General features: G+C 40.5%; 1 protein-coding gene across 4 annotated transcripts in view; it reads right to left on the bottom strand.

The window, feature by feature from the left end:
- Nucleotides 1–12,244, bottom strand: part of LOC132269505 (DNA-directed RNA polymerase III subunit 1) — a 90,362-nt gene that overhangs the window by 26,344 nt on the left and 51,774 nt on the right. The window lies entirely within an intron of this gene.

Genomic DNA, 12,244 nt, shown 5'->3' with positions numbered 1-12,244 from the left:
TGGACATTAACGCCCTTTAATCTATGAAAATGCCAAATTGTCCAGGGCCAAACACACCCTTACGCATACGCCGCTCTCTCTCTCTCTCTCTCTCTCTACGCTCTCATGTTCGTTACTCCATCCCCAGCGGTGACCACCTCCATCGTCCGTTCAAGGCCACCATCGCCACCACCACAGATTCTTCTTCCCCCAAAACAAAAATATGTTTTGGTTCCAAAGATCTAGAATTGGAGGGGGTATTGATTGAAAGAATTAACACAAACAGTTACGTTTGGTTTGGGCAAGTGGACTAGAGAGAGATACAGGTGGATTATAGAGAGGATGGTAGAAGTGGTTGGTTTGGGAAGAACAAAAATTTGGGTTTGTGATGGTAGAGAGAGATGGCGATTTGGTGTTGAATTTTTTGTTCGGTGAAATCTCAAAAATAGGGCGGTGAAGGCAAGAGCGGAGGAGTCTTTGGAAGGCATCATCTCGAGTTGGGTGCGTATCGCTTCTGGTGGCCGTGAGTCGTCCTCTCCACCGCCGGCCACCATCATCCGAAGCCAAGCTCGCAGCCGTTCAGTCCCGCAGGCCGCCATCAAACCCAATCACGATCGAGCTTCTTCATAACAGCCCATCACCGGACGTGGCCTCCTCTGCTCAAAACGAACACCACCTCCCTAACCCATACGACACCATCACAGCTCCACCGCCAACGCCGTCGATCCAACCCAACCCTCTCTCCTCATCGGACGCCGCCGCTACAGACGTTCTCTCCCGACTCCTTCATCGCCTCTCACCCAATCTCTCCCTCCCTACTCGCCGCTCACCACCACCACCACCACCCACCACCTTTCCTCCCCTCATCTCTCTCTCCAACCCAAACCCATCTCTTTTAACCAATCTTCTCTTTCCTTCTTCTCAACTCAGTTTCTTCCAACTCACCCACCACTCAATACCCTCCCAACTCGCTCACTCAGCCGAATCTGATTCACTCTCTCTCTTCAACCTCCCTCACGAATCCGATTCACTGGCCCCTCGGCGATGACGACGAAGATAACGGTGGAACGGATGACTCATTCTGTTTCAACTCGTCTTGTTCTACTGAGTCAACTGAGTTGTCTTTAGCATAGTTGTTAAAGGCTCAAGGCGCACTAAGGCGCTAAGGCCTCCTGGAGCCTGAGGCGCGAGCTCGACTGAAGTGAGACGCAAGTTGAGAAAAAAAATAAAAAAATGGCACAAGAGAAAATAACAAGCATTTTTTTTTTAAAAGCTCCAACAATCATACGCTACAGGACAAAGCAAAAGAATATGATCCACGGATTCACTATCAGCTTTACATAAACAATAACAATTAACAATGATGTTGCCTCTCTTTCTCAAATTGTCCAATGTCAAAATCTTTCCTAATGTGGCAGCCCAAACAAATTATGCGATTCGAAGAGGAGCTTCAGAACGCCAAACAGACTTCCAAGGAAACTCGTGACCAACAAAATTGGACAAACACAAGAACATGGATCGGACACCATACCTACCATGAGCTAAAGGAACCCACAAAATATCATCACACCCTCTGCCAATATCCTTCTGTCTATACAACGTATCAAAAAAAAAAACACAAGTTTCCTCCATTTCCCAATCTTGAAAGGGACGCCTAAACCGCACATCTCACGTAACTCCATTGTTATCAAGTTGATAACAATCAATCACGTAGACATGCTTATTGGCTGCAATACGGTATAGTCTAGGAAAGGAGTGAGACATCAACTGATCTTAACCAAAGGTCCTCCCAAAAAACGGACATGTCTGCCATCACGAACTTTGGATCTAATGTGTGTGGAGAAAACATCCCAGCCCTTCCAAATAAATTTCCACACACGAACGCCTCCTGTAATAGTGACTGGAAGAGATGACCAGCCCCCACTCTCCTCTCCAAAATGACACGAGACAAGTCTTCTCCATTGACGATGACGTTCGTTTCCAAATCTCCATAACCACTTTCCCAAGAGAGCACGATTAAAAGGAACAATTTTACGAATGCTTAATCGGCCTAACCTCAACAATTGGCAGACATGATCCCAATTAACAAGATGATACTTAAACTACTCTCCCTTTCCACCCCAGAGAAAATCCCTCTAAATTTTTTCAATCCTTTCAGCAACAAAGCATAGAATTTGAAACAAAGATAAAAAGTAGGTAGGAAGGGATGAGAGAGTACTCTTAATAAGTGTGAACCCAACCCCCCCCCCCCCCCCCCCCGGCCGATAGATACTGCTTTTTCCATCCTGCTAATCTTTTCTCATATCTATTAATCACTGGATCCCAATTCCCAACTCGTGTAGAAGAACCTCCCAAAGGCAATCCTAAGTAAGGAAGATGAAAAACACCAACTCCACACCCTAGGACAGCAGCTAAGGAGGAAATATCTGGAACATCCCTCACTGGGACAAAAACACTCTTTCCAACATTAATCTTTAACCCAGAAACCGCTTGGAAGCAAGCAAGAATGCACCTCAAATATCTAAGTTGAGAAACTCCAGCATCACAAAAAACCAAAGCATCATCCGCGAACAACAAATTGGAGATCTGCATCTGATGTTCAACATCTCTGCCAACACTGAACCCCCTAATGTAACCCAAATCTTCCGCTTTTCTCATTAATCTACTCAGACCTACCATGACTATAAGGAAAAGAAAAGACGATAATGGGTCTCCTTGTCGCAGACCACGCGAGCTAGCTAAAAAACCCGCAGGTGAACCATTCACGAGCACAGAAAACATAACTGACGAGATACACGTTTCAATCCATTTTATCCACCTGTCACCAAACCCCATCCTCCTAAGCAAATACAGAACAAATTTCCAATTAACATGATCATAAGCTTTCTCGATATCAAACTTACACAAAAAGGAACCCCACTTTTTAACCTAAAGTCAACACATTCCCCTGCAATAAGAACAAAATCCAAAATCTGCCTCCCACCAACAAAAGCATTCTGTGATTCTGAAATGAGACCATCCAAAACATTACTCATCCTGGAGACAAGAACCTTGGCAATAAGCTTATACAAACATCCAATTAAGCTAATAGGCCGAAAGTCCTTAATATCAGAGGCACTGCCCTTCTTGGGAATGAGAGCAATGAAAGATGCGTTCAGTGATTTCTCAAATGTGCCATGAGAATAAAAATCCTGAAAGGTGCCCATCACCTCAGCTCGCACCACCTCCCAACTCTCCTTAAGAAACCGTATAGTAAACCCATCTGGCCCTAGAGCTTTGTTCCCGTTACAACTAGAAAATGCCTTAAGCATTTCTTCCTCCGTGAATGGAGTCTCAATCCTATTACTATCCAACGCAAAAATAGAATTAAAAGGAAGACCATCAAGAGTAGGTCTCCAATCCAAAGTCTCAGTGTAGAGCTGCTGATAAAAAGAAACGATCCCCCCGCGCATCTCGTCCTCCCTCCACAACTCAGAACCATTAACCCGGATATGCCCGATATGATTACATCTTCTGCGAGCGTTGGCAAGTCTATGAAAGAATTTTGTATTACGATCCCCATCTTTTAACCACAAAGCCTGAGACTTCTGGCACCACGAAATCTCCTCCAGAAGAGCAATCTCAGCAAAAACCGCTTGGCAAGAGGCTCTTTTAGAGCGTAATGATTCCCCACTCTGTCCCACCTCTTCAAGACGATCGAGCTCAGCAATATCAGCAAGAACTCTATTCTTCTTCCATTCAAGATTCCCAAACATTTCTTTATTCCACCTCTTTAACTCAGTTTTAAGAAACTGAAACTTTCTAGCTAACACATAACTAGCAGAGCCTGTGAAATTCGCTTCCTCCCACCAAAACTGAACCTTCCCTTGATAGTCCTCAGATCTAAGCCACATGTTTTCAAAGCGGAAAGGAGTGCGTCTAGATTTCAAACCACCACAATCAATAACTAAAGGCACATGATCAGATGTGACTCTAACTAGAACAGCCTGAGAGACATGCGGGAAATGCTCTTCCCACGCCCCAGAAATCAGAAATCTATCTAACAGGGAAAAAGTAACCGGTTCCCTACCATTAGACCAAGTAAAGGCCGCTCCTTCCAATGGTAGGTCAATGAGGAAATTACTATCAATGAATTCTGAAAACATGGTCATTTCTGAGGACCACCTGCCCCCTGTGGACCTCTCAAATGGGGACTTAACAGAATTAAAATCCCCACCTAAACACCAAGGCAATGACCATAAATCCTTGACATGGCAAAGCTCTTCCCACAGGATTGGTCTATCACTATCAGTAACAAGCCCATAAACACCTGAAAACACCCATATGAAATTGTCTTCCTCCATCCAAAACAAACACGACACAGAAAAAATACCCTTCCAACAATTCAAACTTGACAACCACCTACGATCCCACATGAGAAGAATACCACCTGAAGTGCCTGTTGCGTTCAGCACTTTCCATTCCACAAACCTACCTCCCCAAAGACTCCTGACAATCTCAATGGTGATAGCAGCCATCTTAGTTTCCGGTAAACAAACGACATGAGCACTCCACTTCCTCAAAGCTACCTTGACAACTCTTTTTCTTTTCGGATCATTTTGACCCCGAACATTCCATGTTATAAGTCGTAGCTTCATGTAGAACCAAAAACGATCAATTCTCCTCCTCTTCCCCGTTTACCACTTCTGGTTCTTCCCTTTTCTTTGGTCCTCCCATTCTTCCCGTCATAATTAACAAAATAAATCAGATTCTTCACTTCCTGTTCGCCTTTCCGATGTGAATTTCTGACTCTGATTTCTTTTGTGCCACGATTAGGTTCAGTACTACCATTTCCTGCAACAATTTCGTGAAGAATAGACAAGGTTTGTTCTTCATACACTTCTGAAGAGACACCCAAAGCTTCACTTACTGCTCCAATATTCTCGATAACCCATTCCATGCCCAGATCAGTGGACGTCTCCAAACAATCTGGCCGTACAACTGCCAAAGGTTCCATTAAATCCACTTCAAATTGATCAAAATCCGTCCCGGAAAAAGAATCTTTAAAACAGCGCTGCTGAGAAGGAACATCAACCACTCCTAACTGCATATTCCCCTCTGTTTCCGAATCATCGTGTTCAGTTGATAAAATCACCTCATTCGCAGATGATTAACTGTTCAAACCTTCAAACGCAGCAAAGAGCCGAAGCTCTTTAAGCAGAGCTACAGCTGAGTCATTATTCAACTTGAAATGCAGATCTTTCCAAACGCAAACTGTCACTCCATTGAAACAACCCACACTCCCAGTTGTGGCTTTTGAGACATCCAACTCTGACCCATCACACCATGAACCTGAAGACCCAAAAAGACCCCTCTGTTGAATCGAAACATCCTCCACAACATCCCTATTATTCACCTCTCCACCCGGAGCAGAAGTAGAAGTAGAAGTAGAAAGAGCATTTTGAGAATGATCAAAACTCAAACCTGAAAATGAAGTATGAACTCGTGCAACCCATTTCTGTTTTTCATTCTGAGTCCACCGAGATCCATGGCGACTGACACCATCATCCTCCGCTCGGGTTTCAGCAAATGAGTCGAAGGCTAAGCATGGGCTTGTACTTCTTTAAATGGCTTACGGCCAGGCATTTTAATAGTAAACATAGCAGGCATTTTTGTTGAACAAGAGATATTCGGTTTTAATAAGACTAGATTTTAGGGGATATGATAGGCGTGTAAATATAGATAGTCAATGACTAAGATTAGGAAATTCTGTTAGTGTACAGCCTGTAGCTTCTAATAGTGTACAGCCTGTAGTCAGCCTGTAGTTTCCTGTTTTTAGCCCCTTGTATTTCCTATTTAACTAAAACATTGTAAACCATTCAAAGTACAACAATATACAGATTCTTTTCAATCTTGAAATCGCCTATTTGGTATCAGAGCATCTTACCGATTCTTCTGGAAAAAAAAAAAAAAAAAAACCCTAGCCATCTTTTTTTTTTTTTCTCTTCCAAACAACCCTAATCACCATGTCTGATGACGTACCTGAGTCCAAGACCAAGACCTTTGAGTCCCAAGTCCAAAATTCTCAGACACACTCGGTCCAGATTACCACAATTCGGCTAAACGATGAAAACTTCCTTCGCTGGTCTTAGTCCGTGTGGATGTACATCCGAGGCAGAGGCAAAATCGGCTACCTGACCGGAGAAAAGAAGGAACCGAAACCTAAAGATCCATCCTACTCGACCTGGGATGTAAAGAATTCGATGGTGATGACCTGGTTAGTGAATTCTATGGAGGAGGACATCAGTTCTAATTATATGTGTTACCACACAGCAAAAGAACTCTGGGACAATGTCAACCAGATGTATTCAGACCTGGGAAATCAGTCTCAAGTCTATGAACTAACGCTGAAACTCGGAGAGATCCGTCAAGGAGATAACAGTGTTACAAAATATTTCAACTCTCTAAAACGTTTGTGGCAGGACCTTGATTTGTTTAGCGATTGTGAGTGGAAATCGCCTGAAGATTGCAACCATTACAAAAAGAAGGTGGAAGACAACCGCATCTTCAAGTTTCTCATTGGACTCAATGTCGAGTTTGATGAAGTGAGAGGCAGAATAATTGGACGACAGCCCCCGCCTAATAATTGGACGACAGCCCCTGCCTTTAATTGGTGAAGTCTTTTCCGAGGTTCGAAGAGAGGAAAGTCGCAGGCTGGTCATGCTTGGAAAAAAGTTATCAAATGGTGCTGTTGAGACCTCTGCCCTGTCGCATCCGAAGCGAATATTGGCAGGAAACATAATGAAAACGGAATTGCTGAAAGAAAGAATAAACATTTACTTGAAGTTTCTCGTGCCATCATGTTTTCAATGAATGTTCCCAAGTATTTGTGGGGTGAAGACGTTTTAACAGCAACATATTTGATTAACAGGATGCCTACTCGTGTTCTTAACTATTTTACACCCCTTGAAAGCCTTAAAAAATCTTTTCCTGAAACTCGGATTTATTCCAACCTGTCTTTAAAAGTATTTGGGTGCACTGTCTTTGTCCATTTACCTAGTAGACTTCGGTCTAAATTGGATCCTCAGGTTGAAAAATGTGTATTTGTTGGGTATGCCCCGAATAAAAAGGGGTACAAATGCTTCAATCCAAAAACGAAAAAAAATGTTTATCAGTATGGATGTCTTTTTTCTAGAAAATCATCCTTATTTTCAAAAAACTTTTATTCAAGGGAGAAAGAAAGTGAAGAAAATTTTTAAGAGATTTCTATTAATATTCCCTTACCTAAAACTATTGCCTCACACTCTATTACTCCAACCACTGATATTTTTAAACAGGGAAATGATGTTCTAGAATCAGGAAACCCTGGGCCTCCTAGTCCTAATCTGCCGAGCCTTAATGTATCTCCAACAGGGGGAGAAATCCTACCAACGGTTCCAAAAAAATCGAATCTTGAGCTTCTGGTTTATAACAGGAAAAAGACTCATTAAAAGAGTAGTTAGCCTACTATTGTACCTGAGCTAGGCCAATCAAAGGTCCTAAGCAATGACTCCCTGAACACTCAAGGTACTCTAAATCCTAACTTGTCTGCAGTTGTCCCTACTATTTCTGATCATACAGAGTCACCTAGCCAAGTTCCTGTAGACCTTGATATCCCTATAGCTGTTAGAAAAGGAATCCAAACCTATACCCAACATCCCATTGCCAAATACTTGTCTTATGATAAACTTTCCCATAAACATAGGGCCTTTACTTCAAATATTTCTCACTTGTTTGTTCCAAGAAACATTCAAGAAGCACTAGATGATTCGAATTGGAAATCAGCAGTGTTAGAGGAGATGAATGCTCTTAAAAGGAGTGGAACGTGGGAGATAGTTGACTTGCCCAAAGGAAAGAAAATTGTTGGTTGTAAATGGGTTTTCACTATTAAGTGTAAAGCTGATGGTAGTGTGGAAAGGTACAAGGCAAGACTTGTGGTGAAAGGTTTTACGCAAACGTACGGCATTGATTACCAAGAGACGTTTGCTCCTGTAGCAAAAATAAATTATATCCGAGTCTTATTGTCGTTGGAAGTCAATTCTAACTAGCCATTACATCAGTTGGACATAAAAAATGCCTTTTTAAATGGAGACTTGGAAGAAGAAGTGTTTATGAGCTTGCCACCTGGGTTCGAAGGAAAACACGGTCAAAGCAAAGTCTGTAAACTCAAAAAATCCCTGTATGGTTTAAAACAGTCTCCAATAGCGTGGTTTGAACGCTTTGGAAAGGCTGTGAAGAGTCATGGGTATCATCAGAGTCAGGTAGACCATACCATATTTTACAAACACGGTGAGGAAGGGAAAATTGCCGTTTTAATTGTGTATGTCGATGATATAATTTTGACAGGTGATGACATTGAAAAGTTGACCAGACTGAAGAAGAAACTTGCTAAAGATTTTGAAGTCAAAGATCTGGGAGCATTAAAATACTTCCTTGGAATGGAATTTGCCAGGTCAAGAGAAGGAATTTTCGTGAATCAACGAAAATATGTACTTGATTTGCTTAATGAGACAGGACTACTCGGGTGTAAAGCTGCTAACACTCCAATTGAAGTCAACCTGAAGTTAGAAGCTGTCGAACCCGAGAATATGGTTGATCGTGAAAGATATCAGAGATTGGTGGGAAGACTAATTTACTCTCACACACGCCCAGATATAGCATTTGCAGTCAGTATGGTGAGTTAGTTTATGCACTCTCCTGGACAGGAACACTTTGAAGCAGTGTACAGGATTATGAGTTACTTAAAGGGCTCACCAGGTAAAGGACTTATGTTCAAGAAACAAGGTCATTTGTAAGTGGAGGTGTACACATATGCTGATTGGGCAGGCAGTATAGTTGATAGACGATCTACCTCAGGATATTGCACATTCGTTGGAGGAAACTTAGTCACGTGGCGAAGCAAGAAACAAAATGTAGTAGTGAGGAGTAATGCAGAAGTCGAGTTCAGAGCACTCGCCCATGGGATTTGCGAAGCTATGTGGTTAAAAGACTCCTTGAAGATTTGAAGGTTACTGTTTCTCCTCCAATGAGAGTCTACTGTGACAACAATGCTGCCATTTCAATTGCTCATAATCCAGTCCTCCACGACAAAACCAAACATATGGAAGTTGACAAACACTTTATCAAGGAAAAGCTTGACTATGGTATGATTTGCATTCCTTATGTCTCTACTACTGAACAATCTGCAGACATCCTTACCAAAGGACTACACAAGAGACAATTTGAAGTTTTAAGAAGCAAGCTAGCTATGGAAGATATCTACAAGCCAACTTGAGGGGGAGTGTTGAAAAAGAGATATTCGGTTTTAATAAGACCAGATTTTAGGGGATATGATAGGCGTGTAAATATAGATAGTCAATGACTAAGATTAGGAAATTCTGTTAGTGTACAACCTATAGCTTCTGTTAGTGTACAGCCTGTAGCTTCTGCCTGTAATTTGCTATTACAGCCTGTAGTCAGCCTGTAGTTTCCTTTTTTTAGCCCCTTGTATTTCCTATTTAACTAAAGCATTGTAAACCATTCAAAGTACGGCAATATACAGATTCTTTTCAATCTTGAAATCGCCTATTATTTTCATTTTTCATAGTGTAAAAAAAAAAAAAAAAAAAAAAAAAAAAAAAAAAAGATAGAGAAAAAATAGCATGCATTGTACTAATTAGTATGGAATAATTATTAAAGTAGAAAGCAGTAGAGCACAAAGCAGGGAAAAAAAATAATAAAGAATAAGAAGCAAGACAGAGAGAGAGAAGTAAGAATAGGAGGAGGAAAAAGACAGAAGAAGAAGAAGAGATGGAGAGAGAAGAGAAAAGAAGCCGCAGTAGAAGAACAAAGAAAAAAAGTGGTGGGGTCCACCACTTAACATATGCAGCAGAAGAGAAAAGAAGCAGCAGCATGTTTGAGCCCTATTCTTTTTTCTTATATAGCTTATAATAAGTGGTAGGGTCCACCACTTAACATATGCCGCAGAGAAGAAGAATAAAGAAGAAACAGCAGAGCCCCTTTTTTGCTTTATACAACTTATAATAAGTGGTAGGGTCCACCACTTAACATATGCATACCAATTATATGAAAAGTCAAACCAACAATGAAAGTCATAACTCTTTAAATAACATAAAAACAAAGCCCTTCAAACAGGCGTGCCCCACATATGCCTTGGGCCTATTGCCTTTAGCAAATAGGCGCGCACCTATGCAAAGAGCCTCGCCTGGGTGCATGTAAGGCGCCAAAGCTAGGCCTTGATGCGCCCCGCGTCCGAGGCGCGCGCCCGAAATGCCTTTGACAACTATGGTCTTTAGCTTCCCTCGAAGAGTTCACACGTGAAATGGAGAGAGTGGGATTGGAGTTTGTCGAAGCGCCACGGCCGAGCCAACAACCAAGCTTTCCACGGCCGAGCCAACAGACAAGCTCTCCCCAAAATCAGCCTCTCCTCTCGCGGTCTCTGCAATTTGAGTTTTGAGAGGGGAAAAGATAGAGAACATGGAGATGTGTCATTTTACCCTTAACTCCCAAAACTACATCGTTTTAATAAGGGGTAAATCAGACTTTTTATTTTTCCGGTTAAGTCAATCACCGAAATGGACTGAAATGCAACAAATTCATAGTTCAGGGGTTTTTTGTAGTTCAAGGGGGTTAGTTGCAATTTGCCAATAATTCAGGGGTTTTTTTACACTTTTCTCTTATTAATATTTATAATATACTGGATATTAAATTTGATCAAAAAGACTAGTTCCAGCAGGGAAAAAAGGGCTGTCCCTTTTGTAACAGAACTATTAATTACAGTAGACTTTTCTAGAAGACTTTTAAGCCTCCATACAACATTAAAAACAACTTTTAGTATCCTTATGACATCTTCACTTCCCCATGATATAATTACTACTCATTATACTTTGTCTAGACAATTCCCAAAACACTATTTACTACATCAACAAATCCAAAAAGCAAAGCCAAACTACTTTTCTCATATAACTTTCTCGTGGTTAGTCATTGCTTAATTGCACTGCTAAAGTTTCAATGTACAACTCAGAAGTTTAATACCATGATGGAGTGGCATTGAGCATCAATTTTGTACTTAGATTCAGGTACTTGATATACTCTCTGAGTTTATCAGCCACTTTTTTTGCCTGTAAATTTAGTAAGCATCTCAAAATACTGTGTCACCACCCAGACACACTTCCAAGACTCCATAGACCATTCGTTAGGTCCTAAAGCATGTCCTAATTAAAAAGGGAAAGAACTGGCACCATGCTACCATGGTGTCTCGAATAACTTTGAAAAAAACTTTATATCATACACATGGTCAAAACAAGTCCAACAGGCTACCTTTAATGTCTACCAAGAAGCATTAGTTTGAGTGATACCTCTCCAAGCTAGAAGGTTGAAGTTCCAAGTCCCAATGGAGACAAATAAAAATAATAATAATAAAAGTAAAAATAAAAATAAAAAACAGTGTATGAGTGTGATTTACTAATAATAATTTTTTTTTTCTATTAAAAAAAAGGCAACATATACTTTCTTATCTTAAGAAAATATGTGTAGTTCTTTGCTCATCTAATTTGTAATTCCTAAAAAATAAATTTTATCAAACACGTTGAACAAGTCAGACAAGCAACAATGCACTTTCTTATAATAGAAATGTACGTACTAGCTGTGAAAAGTTAAGATAATATAAAGAAGTACTACTAGAAGCAGAACACAAAGAAATGATGAATATAATATAATATATACACATAGTTTCCTGAACTCAATCTACCAAGTCAAGCAATTGTTTACAAGAACTATTACAAAGCAGCCCAAAGTACACATTTTTTCCATGAAAATTTCATTTATATAAAAAATTCAAATTTCAAGAAGTGCATGTACCAATGTCAGAAGAGCCATGTGTTCACCACCATGCTTCTACAAACTTCCTTGACTTATTTTTTTAACTTAAAATCATAATTTTTCTACAACCTATATTGTTATGGGTGGTGTTTCAACCACTCTAGCCACAACACAAATAAAATAACAAAATGAAAAACAAATACTAAACTATACATTTGTTCATTCCAATAAATAGAGGAATAACAAACTGAAACAGGCCAATGAAAATTAAACATCTCATAATATCATTATTTCATTTATATGTATTTTACATGACCCCATAAGCACATGTTTGGAGATTTGAGTGGCATACATATACATCTCATGTGCTTGGTCATACCAAAACACAACTCAAGTAAATGATAATGTTAAAACATCCCAACAATTC

This window comes from Cornus florida, unplaced genomic scaffold, assembly GCF_030987335.1.
Source record: "Cornus florida cultivar Cherokee Brave unplaced genomic scaffold, ASM3098733v1 CherokeeBrave_3.0.0_Hap2_Chr08, whole genome shotgun sequence".
Classification (NCBI taxonomy): Eukaryota; Viridiplantae; Streptophyta; class Magnoliopsida; order Cornales; family Cornaceae; genus Cornus; species Cornus florida.
This window is presented reverse-complemented; position numbering and strand designations above follow the sequence as displayed.